The sequence below is a fragment of the Salmo trutta genome, chromosome 33, assembly GCF_901001165.1.
Source record: "Salmo trutta chromosome 33, fSalTru1.1, whole genome shotgun sequence".
Taxonomy (NCBI): domain Eukaryota; kingdom Metazoa; phylum Chordata; class Actinopteri; order Salmoniformes; family Salmonidae; genus Salmo; species Salmo trutta.
This window is the reverse complement of record NC_042989.1, coordinates 5,786,582-5,797,708: the sequence shown is the minus strand read 5'-3', so window position 1 is coordinate 5,797,708 and position 11,127 is coordinate 5,786,582. Positions and strand designations below refer to the sequence as shown.

The 11,127-nt window shown below is 40.7% G+C and overlaps 1 protein-coding gene across 1 annotated transcript in view; it reads left to right on the top strand.

Moving 5' to 3' along the window:
- Positions 1-7,381: 7,381 nt before the first annotated feature.
- The window catches only part of LOC115172295 (transmembrane protein 121-like), an 82,164-nt gene continuing 78,418 nt past the window's right edge, over positions 7,382-11,127 (top strand). The window contains exon 1 of the mRNA XM_029729601.1: positions 7,382-7,753. The gene's annotated coding sequence lies outside the window, so the exon portion shown is untranslated. The remainder of the gene's footprint in view (positions 7,754-11,127) is intronic.

Here is an 11,127-nt window from a genome sequence, read left to right as displayed (position 1 = left end):
TTCAACCACTCCACAAATTTCTTGTTAACAAACTATAGTTTTGGCAAGTCAGTTAGGACATCTACTTTGTGCATGACACAAGTAATTTTTCCAAAAATTGTTTACAGACAGAGGATTTCACTTACAATTCACTGTATCACAATTCCAGTGGGTCAGAAGTTTACATACACTAAGTTGACTGTGCCTTTAAACAGCTTGGAAAATTCCAGAAAATGATGTCATGGCTTTAGAAGCTTCTGATAGGCTAATTGACATCATTTAAGTCAATTGGAGGTGTACCTGTTGATGTATTTCAAGGCCTACCTTCTAACTCAGTGCCTCTTTACTTTACATCATGGGAAAATCAAAAGAAATCAGCCAAGACCTCAGAAAACAAGTGTAGACCTCCACAAGTCTGGTTAATCCTTGGGAGCAATTTCCAAATGCCTGAAGGTACCACGTTCATCTGTACAAACAATAGTACGCAAGTAAACACCATGGGACCACGCAGCCGTCATACCGCTCAGGAAGGAGACGCGTTCTGTCTCCTAGAGATGAACGTACTTTGGTGCGAAAGTGCAAATCAATCCCAGAACCACAGCAAAGGACCTTGTGAAGATGCTGGAGGAAACAGGTACAAAAGTATCTGTATCCACAGTAAAAACGAGTCCTATATTGACATAACCTGAAAGGCCACTCAGCAAGGAAGAAGCTACTGCTCCAAAAGCACCATAAAAATGACAGATTACGGTTTGCAACTGCACATGGGGACAAAGATACTTGGTCTGAAAAATATACTTTGTACTTGGTCTGATGAAACAAAAATAGAACTGTTTTGCCATAATGACCATTGTTATGTTTGGAGCAAAAAGGGGGAGGCTTGCAAGCCGAAGAACACCATCCCAACCGTGAAGCACGGGGGTGGCAGCATCATGTTATGGTGGGTGCTTTGCTGCAGGATAGACTGGTGCACTTCACAAAATGGATGGCATCATGAGGCAGGACAATTATGTGGATATATTGAAGCAACATCTCAAAACATCTGTCAGGAAGTTAAAGCTTGGTTGCAAAAGTGTCTTCCAAATTGACAATGACCCCAAGCATACTTCCAAAGTTGTGGCAAAATGGCTTAAGGACAACAAAGTCAAGGTATTGGAGTGGCCATCATAAAGCCCTGACCTCAATCCTATAGAAAATGTGTGGGCAGAACTGAAAAAGTGTGTGTGAGCAAGGAGGCCTACAAATCTGACTCCGTTACATCAGCTCTGTCAGGAGGAATGGGCCAAAATTCAACCAAATTATTGTGGGAAGCTTGTGGAAGGCTACCCTAAATGTTTGAGTCAAGTTAAACAATTTAAAGGCAATGCTACCAAATACTAATTGAGTGTATGTAAACTTCTGACCCACTGGGAATGTAATGAAAGAAATAAAAGCTGAAATAAATAATTATCTTTACTATTATTCTGACATTTCACATTCTTAAAATAAAGTGGTGATCCTAACGGACCTAAAACAGGGAATTTTTCCTTGGATTAAATGTCAGGAATTTTGAAAAAACTGAGTTTAAATGTATTTGGCTAAGGTGTATGTAAACTTCCTACTTCAACTGTATATAAACAAGTTAAGAAAAAAGTAACTAAAATAAATCTGTTTATTATCATCTGAAACAATTATCTTCTCCTGTCTTGAATGTAGAAGCTGTATTTTGCGGTCTCCCAAAATAAATGTAATCTCTTTTTAATGAGATGTTCAGTCAGTGAATCAGGCTGTCTGTCCCCATGGTGGAGACTCTTTCTGCCATACATGCATTCAAACTACTGTAAAAACCCTTAATTATGCCCATACCTATGGAATACATTTCAAGGGCTCTATGCAATGCCCTTAAACAATTCTCTCAGGAAAGGGAAAAGTATTCCTTACGGTAAATCCTGTTTTATGCAACTGGGCACATGGTCAGAAGTAGTGAACTTTAAATGGACACATCCCTTCTCTGTACACAAACTATGGTTTAACATAATACTGTTCTGGAAAGTTGTCAGTAAGTTAGAGCTCAAAGGAGGCTGGGGCTTCTCTCAGGAATATAACATATAATCAAGTGTTTGTTTATGGTAATAGGTTCTAATGAAAGACAGGAACTAGTAAAGACAAGCTCTGCTGGCATGGTCTCCAATGGGAGGAGATTTATTCATACACATTTCTAGGGCCTTATAAAGTCCTTGTTATGGAGAACGTGTACGGAATCACAGAATCAAGACATTAAAACCAAATTAAACAATATTTAAAAATGTATTACCTTTAGTAGGAAATGAACAAAAATGTATGAACCTTATTCGAAAAGGCCTTCATTTTAATCAAAAGACATTGAAACAAATGCATCAGTGATTCATATTTTCCTGCAACTTTCTGAAAACGGCACAGGAATGCCCTGTGTGTGTCAGTACGCGCGCGGGATGCGGTGCACGTATGTGTCTACACTTTGTGTAGCCACTAGCATATCATTCTAATTATAACCATTCTAATTATAACTGTGTTCTGGCAGAGATGGAAAGGCTTTTCTAAAAACCTTCTCAATTAAATGTGAACTGCAAAGTAACCTGTCAGAATGATATTATGATTATCTGCATCATTCCAGTCGCCATTTGTATTGCTAAATCTGCAGTCACATGAGCGCTTCAGAAACATTGCTAACCAAACAATGGTCTCTGGCTGGTGCACACTTGAATTAAAGGGTAACTACTGACGTGATTTAAGCTTCTGTTGTAGACTAACAACATTGAAATGTGTTGTTTTGTTATTTTAAAAGGTTTAATATTGAGAGCAAAAACCTGAAAAAACTGGGAAAAACTGAAACCTGGAAAAACCAAACAGAGAAAACGGAATCTGGGGGGAAAAAAGGAATTAGGCAAAAAATAAAACTAATTTTCAGAACAAGCTCCAAATCCAACAATGCAGTAATCAATATTAATGTATCACAAAAAATAACATAAGGTAGAACAAAAACACACGCGAAATAAAACTAAGAAATAAGAATAACACGAGAAAGTAAGAAACAACAGTGCCTTCGGAAAGTATTCAGACCCTTTGACTTTTTCCACATTGTTGTTACAGCCTTATTCTAAAATGGATGAAATCATGTTTAACCCCTCATCAATCTACACAAAATACCCCATAATAACAAAGCAAAAACAGGTTTTCAGAAATGTTTGTTAAAATAAACCTGAAATATTACATTTACATAAGTTTTTTTACCCTTTACTCAGTACTTTGTTGAAGCACCTTTGGGAGTGATTACAGCCACAAGTCTTCTTAGATATGACGCAACAAGCTTGACACACATGTATTTGGAGAGTTTCTCCCATTCTTCTCTGCAGATCCTCTCAAGCTCTGTCAGGTTGGATGGGGAGCGTTGCTGCACAGCTATTTTCAGGTCTCTCGAGATGTTTGATTGGGTTCAACTCCGGGCTCTGGCTGGGCCACTCAAGGACATTCAGAGACTTGTCCCGGAGCCACTCCTGCGTTGTCTTGGCTGTGTGCTTAGGGTTGTTGTCCTGATGGAAGGTGAATCTCACCCCAGTCTAAGTTCTTGAGCGCTCTGGAGCAGGCTTTCAACGAGGATCTCTCTGCACTTTGCTCCGTTCATCTTTCCCTCAATCCTGACTAGTCTCCCAGCTCCTGCCGCTGAAAACCATCCCCACAGCATGATGCTGCCACCACCATGCTTCACTGTAGGGATGGTGCTAGATTTCCTCCAGATTTGACATTTGGCATTCTGGCCAAAAAGTTCAATCTTGGTTTCATCAGACTAGAGAATCTTGTTTCTCATGGTCTGAAAGTCCTTTAGGTGCCTTTTGGCAAACTCTAAGCGGGCTGTCATGTACCTTTTACTGAGGAGTGGCTTCCATCTGGCCACTCTACCATAAAGTTTTGATTGGTGGAGTGTTGCTGAGATGGTTGTCCTTCTGGAAGTTTCTTCCATCTCCACAGAGGAACTCTGGAGCTTTGTCAGAGTGACCATTGGGTTCTTGGTCACCTCCCTGACCAAGGCCTTTCTCCCCCGATTGCTTAGTTTGGCCAGGCAGCCAGCTCTAGGAAGAGTCTCGGTGGTTCCAAACTTCTTCAATTTAGGAATGAAGGAGGCCACTGTGTTCTTGGGGACCTTTAATGCTGTGCCTCGACACAATCCTGTCTCAGCGCTCTAGGGACAATTCCTTCGACCTCATGGCTTGCTTTTTGCGCTGACATGCACTGTCCACTGTGGGATCTTATATAGACAGGTGTGTGCCTTTCCAAATCATGTCCAATCAATTGAATTTACCAGAGGAGGACTCCAATCAAGTTGTAGAAACATCTCAAGGATGATCAATGGAAAGAGGATGCACCTGAGCTCAAATTTGAGTTTGACAGCAAAGGTTATGAATACTTGTGTAATTTTATGTGTGTGTAGAGTCAGTATAAACGTGTTTATGTTATGTGTGTGTTGGAGTGTCAATATGCATGGCGTTTAGAGTCCTGTGAGTGTGCATAAAGACAAAAAATGTGTTTTCAAAAATTAAAGAATACAAGGGTCAACACAGATAGTCCATGTAGCCATTGTGTTAGCTATTTAGCAGTCTTATGGCTTGGGATTGAAGCTGTTCAGAAGCCTGTTGGTGTCAGACTTGATGCACTGGTATTGCTTGCCGTGTGGAAGCAGGTAGTACACTCTACGGCTTGGGTGGCTGGAGTCTAACGATTTTCTGGCCCTTCCTTTCACACCGCTTGTCACGCCCTGACCGTAGAGCCCTTTTATTTCTCTATTTGGTTAGGTCAGGGTGTGATTTGGGTGGGCATTCTAGATTATGTATTTCTATGTTGGCCTGATATGGTTCCCAATCAGAGGCAGCTGTCTTTCGTTGTCTCTGATTGGGGATCATAATTAGGCAGCCTTTTCCCACTGGGTTTTTGTGGGATCTTGTTTTTGTTAGGTACTGTGTAGCCTGCAGAACTTGACGCTCGTTCTTGTATTTGGTTGTTTTGACGGTGTTCATTTTAATAAAGGGAAAATGTTCGCCTACCATGCTGCACCTTGGTCCTTCTCTACACACAATCGTAACACCGCTTGATATAGAGGTCCTGGATGCCAGGGAGCTTGGCCCCAGTGATGTACTGGGCTGTCTCCTCGGTAGCAGCATGCGATACCTAGCAGTGATGCAGCCAGTCAAGATGCTCTCAATGGTGCAGCTGTATAATTTTTATAGTATTTTACACATTTTGCCATGAGGCTGAGAGAAAACGTTATTGTTTTAGAGCTCAGGGATTCTTGAAAGACAGGACAATCTCAACTTTTTTCCCACAAATATTTGTTCTTAATATTAACAAAATGTTAAATATATATATTTGATAGACCAAAGTATCAGCTATCACACCATGTAAAGGAACAACCTCCCATTTTTATTTTTGTATAAAATGCAACTAACTGGATTTGTCAACTCCGTCAGACACCATAAAATGCACTTATAAAATTCCCCTAACGTACATTTTAAGCTCAAATAATGCAAAATAAAAACAATTCAACTATAATAATACAAAATCATGGCCAGACAAGGATTGTCCAGACTTTCAAGAATCCCTGAGCCAATTTCCCGCTATTGTACACATTTCCTGCAATTCTTCCCCAAAGCTACGTCAGTGCATGCACGCACACACACACACACACACACACACACACACACACACACACACACACACACACACACACACACACACACAGAGAGAGAGTTAATTAGTCAGGAGGAATAATGGCTCAGGCCATGGTAATGAGCAGGAGCATTTGGGTCAACTAAGCACGTGGAGTGTTTGTGTGTACGTGTAAGTGTGTGTGTCTGCTGCAACGAAGTGTGAGAGCGAGAGAGAGAGAGAGAGAGAGAGGGAGAGAGAGAGAGAGAGAGAGAGGGGTGGGAGAGATGGCAGCAGAGCATGAGAAATGTGACTGATGTGTAATTAAATTTGTGTGTCAGTCCAACTAAGTCCTCCACTCCACACACACACACACACACACACACACACACACACACACACACACACACACACACACACACACACACACACACACACACACACACACACACACACACACACACACACACACACACACTGCCCCGAGACAACAGAACACAAGTCAGAGCTGGCACTTTAATGAAAGGCTCAGGCTATTAGCTTGGCGTACGCAGTGAGCTGAGAGTGTTTAACAAGGGCGCAGAAACACGCCTCTCTATAAACGCTGTCTGACATAAGTGGCTCTGCTGTGGGTCACTATGCTGCATACAGGGTACAGTGGAGAATACTTACACACACACACACACACACACACACACACACACACACACACACACACACACACGGAACTCACACACACAATGTTATGTGCAGGTGATGGTAGAATACCTTTGATCTCACTGTACAAGTGGTTGAGGCTCCTTGGGCTGGGTTCTAGGATGGCTGTGATGCTTTAGGCCTGTACGTCTACCTTTGATAATATACTGTAGCTGTTTCTAAGAACATTCTGGTTGATGTTGATCCTGTTATATGCTGCAGTGGCTCTGTTGGGCCGTGATGATCAATACACAAGCTAAGATATTAAAATCCATTTCTCAACTTTGATATTGTGTAGGTTTATGAGCATTGTCATAATATTACATACTTTATCTGTATCCACTAATAGGAATGTATCATATCTTGTTTGGATCTGTAATTAGACTCTTGCAGACCTTTCTCTGCAATTCTTTATTATCAGAACATGATGCTGCTGTGTGTGTGTGTGTGTGTGTGTGTGTGTGTGTGTGTGTGTGTGTGTGTGTGTGTGTGTGTGTGTGTGTGTGTGTGTGTGTGTGTGTATGTTTGTTGCTAGAACTCTGTCCTGTCCCTGGGGTGTTGTGCTAGCCAACTCCTTGTGCCACAAACTGATAAATATGTTACATTATTAATGTGTTTCTCAACATAAATCCTGAAAAAGTATCCCCATTGGCTAAGTGAGGAGAATTAATTTCTGTGAAAAAATACATGGGCCCCACCGATGCATTATTAAAGAAGATATGCTAATCTATGTTGCTGCTCACACACACGCACTGCAGTTCCAATAAGAATGTCATGAGTGATAGAAATGTGCTGTCAACCACTAATGTATTTACACGTAACTCTTGTGTGATGCTGTCTAATTGCGTATGTATCACTTTACTAATAAAAATAACTTCATCTTTGTCTCAATTTCAAGTTTTATGAAATTAGAAAAGCCCTAAGAAATGCCCTAAAGACAGAGAGCGAGAGAGAGAGAGAGAGAACGAGAGCGAGCATGTGGAGGCTGTTGTACTATGGTCCAGGCTGGGTAGGGAGAGGGGAGGGGAAAGAGAGCAACTGACTGAAATCTCTCAGCATAAGCAAATTGACGATAAATGATGCTCTCCGCTGGGAGGTTGAAGGGAAGCTGAGAGAGAGAGAGAGAGAGAGAGAGAGAGAGAGAGAGAGAGAGAGCACATCAGAGGGAAGAGAAAAAAGACCAGCGTAACTTGAATTGGACCGGCAAAGTCGGCCCCTCAGCTAGGGTGCATGTTTGCCTCTCTCCACGGTACTAACCGATTTGGGGATGAATTGTGAATTTGCCACGTTCTTATAGTCTCAGTAGTGTGTAACCGTAACCGCAGCTCAGCTCACTATTTGCCTTAGCGCGGACTAAATCCCCCTCCAAGCTGCAGTCTCCTGCCCCGAACGATCAGCTCCATGGACAGCGACTAGCACAGAGGTAGGACCGATGCTTTGATTTACCCTACCAAACTCTGATAAAATTATAACCTTTCTTTAACTGTTTGAAAATAGATATGGTGCAAGTTTAGACTGGCACATCGTAGGCTATTTAACTCAGATGTGTTACTGAATAACGTTGGCTGGGAATGGAACCATATTTTAATTTACGAAATTGCTAAATCTGCATGAGGCTGTTGAGCGTTTGTGGCTGACAGACATGCTCATGTGACGGCAGAATTGTTATTTGAATCGTAGCGCAGCAGTGTTGGATTGTAAACAACTATTACAAGTTCATAAAGGGGAGAGCAGATCCACTGGTTTTTAGGTTAGGTTACTTAGCACAAACACATCACTTCAAGCCGGAAATAACCCCAGCGTTTTTGTCTAATTGATGGTTGGTATTGTTCCCAAAACAATAATTTATGAATGCTGTTTTCTAAAGTGAAATGCTACATTCACACAAGAAGGTGTTTACATGAGGAAAACGAACCCACTTTATTTTGGACTGGCATTAATCTAGAAGTGCCAGGCAGCGTGTGTCAAAGCATGAGGCTCGTCCCCTCTCTTCCACCCCACCGGGCGCAAGTCCCGAGAGGGCTTCAGCCAGCTGGCGCGCGCTATCTACTTGGCATCTGACCGCCTCATCCTTATATCGCGCTGAGCCTCGCTGTGCTGCAGGAAGCTGGAATTTGAATTCCATTCCATTTATTTTACTGAAACGTGCTTGCTTTGGTTGTCTTTGATATAGCCCCTTGTTGTCCAGGTAAGAGTTTGATAGCTCCATAGTGTTCTAAACGGGATGAATGGCTTCTCCATTCGTTTGCACTAACTGCACTGGCTGGGAGCCTATGGTCATCTGACTCCTGCTCTAAGCTCAGGCTGAGGTTGAGGCTGTGGTAGCCTACATAGTGCTGCAGTGTGTTCCCTCATCAACTCCCTACACACTGTAAACCCCAAGGCATTTTTAGCTCAATTACTTCTAGTAAGTTGTACTCAAAGTCAATGAAAAGTTATTATTACTTCAAATGTTTCTGTGGTACTGACTCAACTAAAGCCACACCAACTCATTTAAAAAAAATATGTAGGATTTTTTGGAATTGTTTTTAATGTGTTTTTTTAATGTACATTGAGTGATTGATTGATTAAATGTTATGTTACCCAAAGATAAATATATTTTTTCTAAACTAATCCAATCATTGAATTTTTGCACCCATTACTGAAATGGTTGTTCCAGTTTAAATGGCTTAGGTAGTATCATTCCACTGTACTAAACCCTGGCAGTCATTATGAATGCAGTTTGTAGATGAATACACATTTCAACTGTTAGATAGCCTAACACTGGCTAGATCAAATAGGAATTACACATCACTTTGCAAGCCAGCATAATGTGAGTTACAGTTAGGGTGCAAAATTCTGGTGAAAATTGCAGTTTTTCTGGCAATCCTGGTTGGAAGGTTACTGGAAAGTTGGTGTAATTTAGAAATCCTACAGAACTATGAATCTTAGGCCACTGTGTAAGGCCTTATGATATGTGTAATGGTTAATAACCTCTTACATCTAGACGTTCCGCTAGCGGAACACCTGCTCCAATATCCAATGATAGGCGTGGCGCGAATTACAAATTCCTCAAAAATACAAAAACTTCCATTTTTCAAACATATGACTATTTTACAGCATTTTAAAGACAAGACTCTCGTTAATCTAACCACACTGTCCGATTTCAAAAAGGCTTTACAGCGAAAGCAAAACATTCGATTATGTCAGCAGAGTACCCAGCCAGAAATAATCAGACACACATTTTTCAAGCTAGCATATAATGTCACAAAAAACAAAACCACAGCTAAATGCAGCACTAACCTTTGATGATCTTCATCAGATGACACACCTAGGACATTATGTTATACAATACATGCATGTTTTGTTCAATCAAGTTCATATTTATATAAAAAACCAGCGTTTTACATTAGCATGTGACGTTCAGAACTAGCATACCCCCCGCAAACTTCCGGTGAATTTACTAAATTACTCACGATAAACGTTCACAAAAAACATAACAATTATTTTAAGAATTATAGATACAGAACTCCTCTATGCACTCGATATGCACTCCGATTTTAAAATAGCTTTTCGGTGAAAGCACATTTTGCAATATTCTGAGTAGATAGCCCAGCCATCACGGCTAGCTATTTAGACACCCACCAAGTTTAGCCCTCACCAAACTCTGATTTACTATTAGAAAAGTTTGATTACCTTTGGTGTTCTTCGTCAGAATGCACTCCCAGGACTGCTACTTCAATAACAAATGTTGGTTTGGTCCCAAATAATCCATTGTTATATCCAAATAGCGGCGTTTTGTTCGTGCGTTCAAGACACTATCCGAAGTGTAAATAAGGGTCACGAGCATTGTGCATTTCGTGACAAAAAAATTCTAAATATTCCATTACCGTACTTCGAAGCTGATAGAGTACAGGGAACATAATCACTATGGTGAAGTGCTGTTCCATTCCACGTTTATGTAAATTAAATTAAAAAAAATATATATAACACACACACACAGTACAGCCAATGTGTAGTTTACACATTTCATTACTGATGATATTTTTATATATTGCACCAAAAATAAGAAAATCTCAACAAAAAAATCTCAAATGAATAATATTTTATATTATTAATTTCAAACAATGACATTAGCATTAGCACTTACTTATTCAGCATGGCATCCTCTCCATGCAGAAACATGTCTTCCGCCTGGGAGTCAAAACTAGCTTCGCTGAAAGATTCATCTTCCTCTAGCAACTCGGTCTCACTTTCTCTATCAATTTCATCTATAATTTGGGTTAAATCTGTATACCTAGACTTTGTTTTAGATTTTCCTGATTTATTAGCCATAATTTCAATATATAAACTTGCTGAAAATGCTATTGATTATGTACTGCTATGCGTAACACTCGTGGCTCCGTCAAGTAGGATTTGCAATGGCGAATGAACCTCTTTTACGCCAGAGTTTACGACAAAGGCTGGTCTTCAAATTTATAACCATTACACATTGTCATTTACCTTAGCTCATTGGCTATCTTCCAAGCTAGATTTCAAGATGATCAGTGGTCATTGGGCCAAAATACAGTCAATCAACGATAGACCGGTCCTACCATTGGTGCGCATTGAGGTCATTGATTGCTGTCTTCAAATCGGTTTGTTTCGGTCAATACTTCCCGGGAAAAGAACCATCAAGTATAGTTGTGTTAGTAACAACCAGAGGATTGCAATGAAGCCAACCATGACTGGATAAACGTTTGTTTTGTGCATGTAATTACCACGGATGTTTCATCCAAAGTTGAACGAGACGGAAATCACGACGCAGGCGGTTTACAA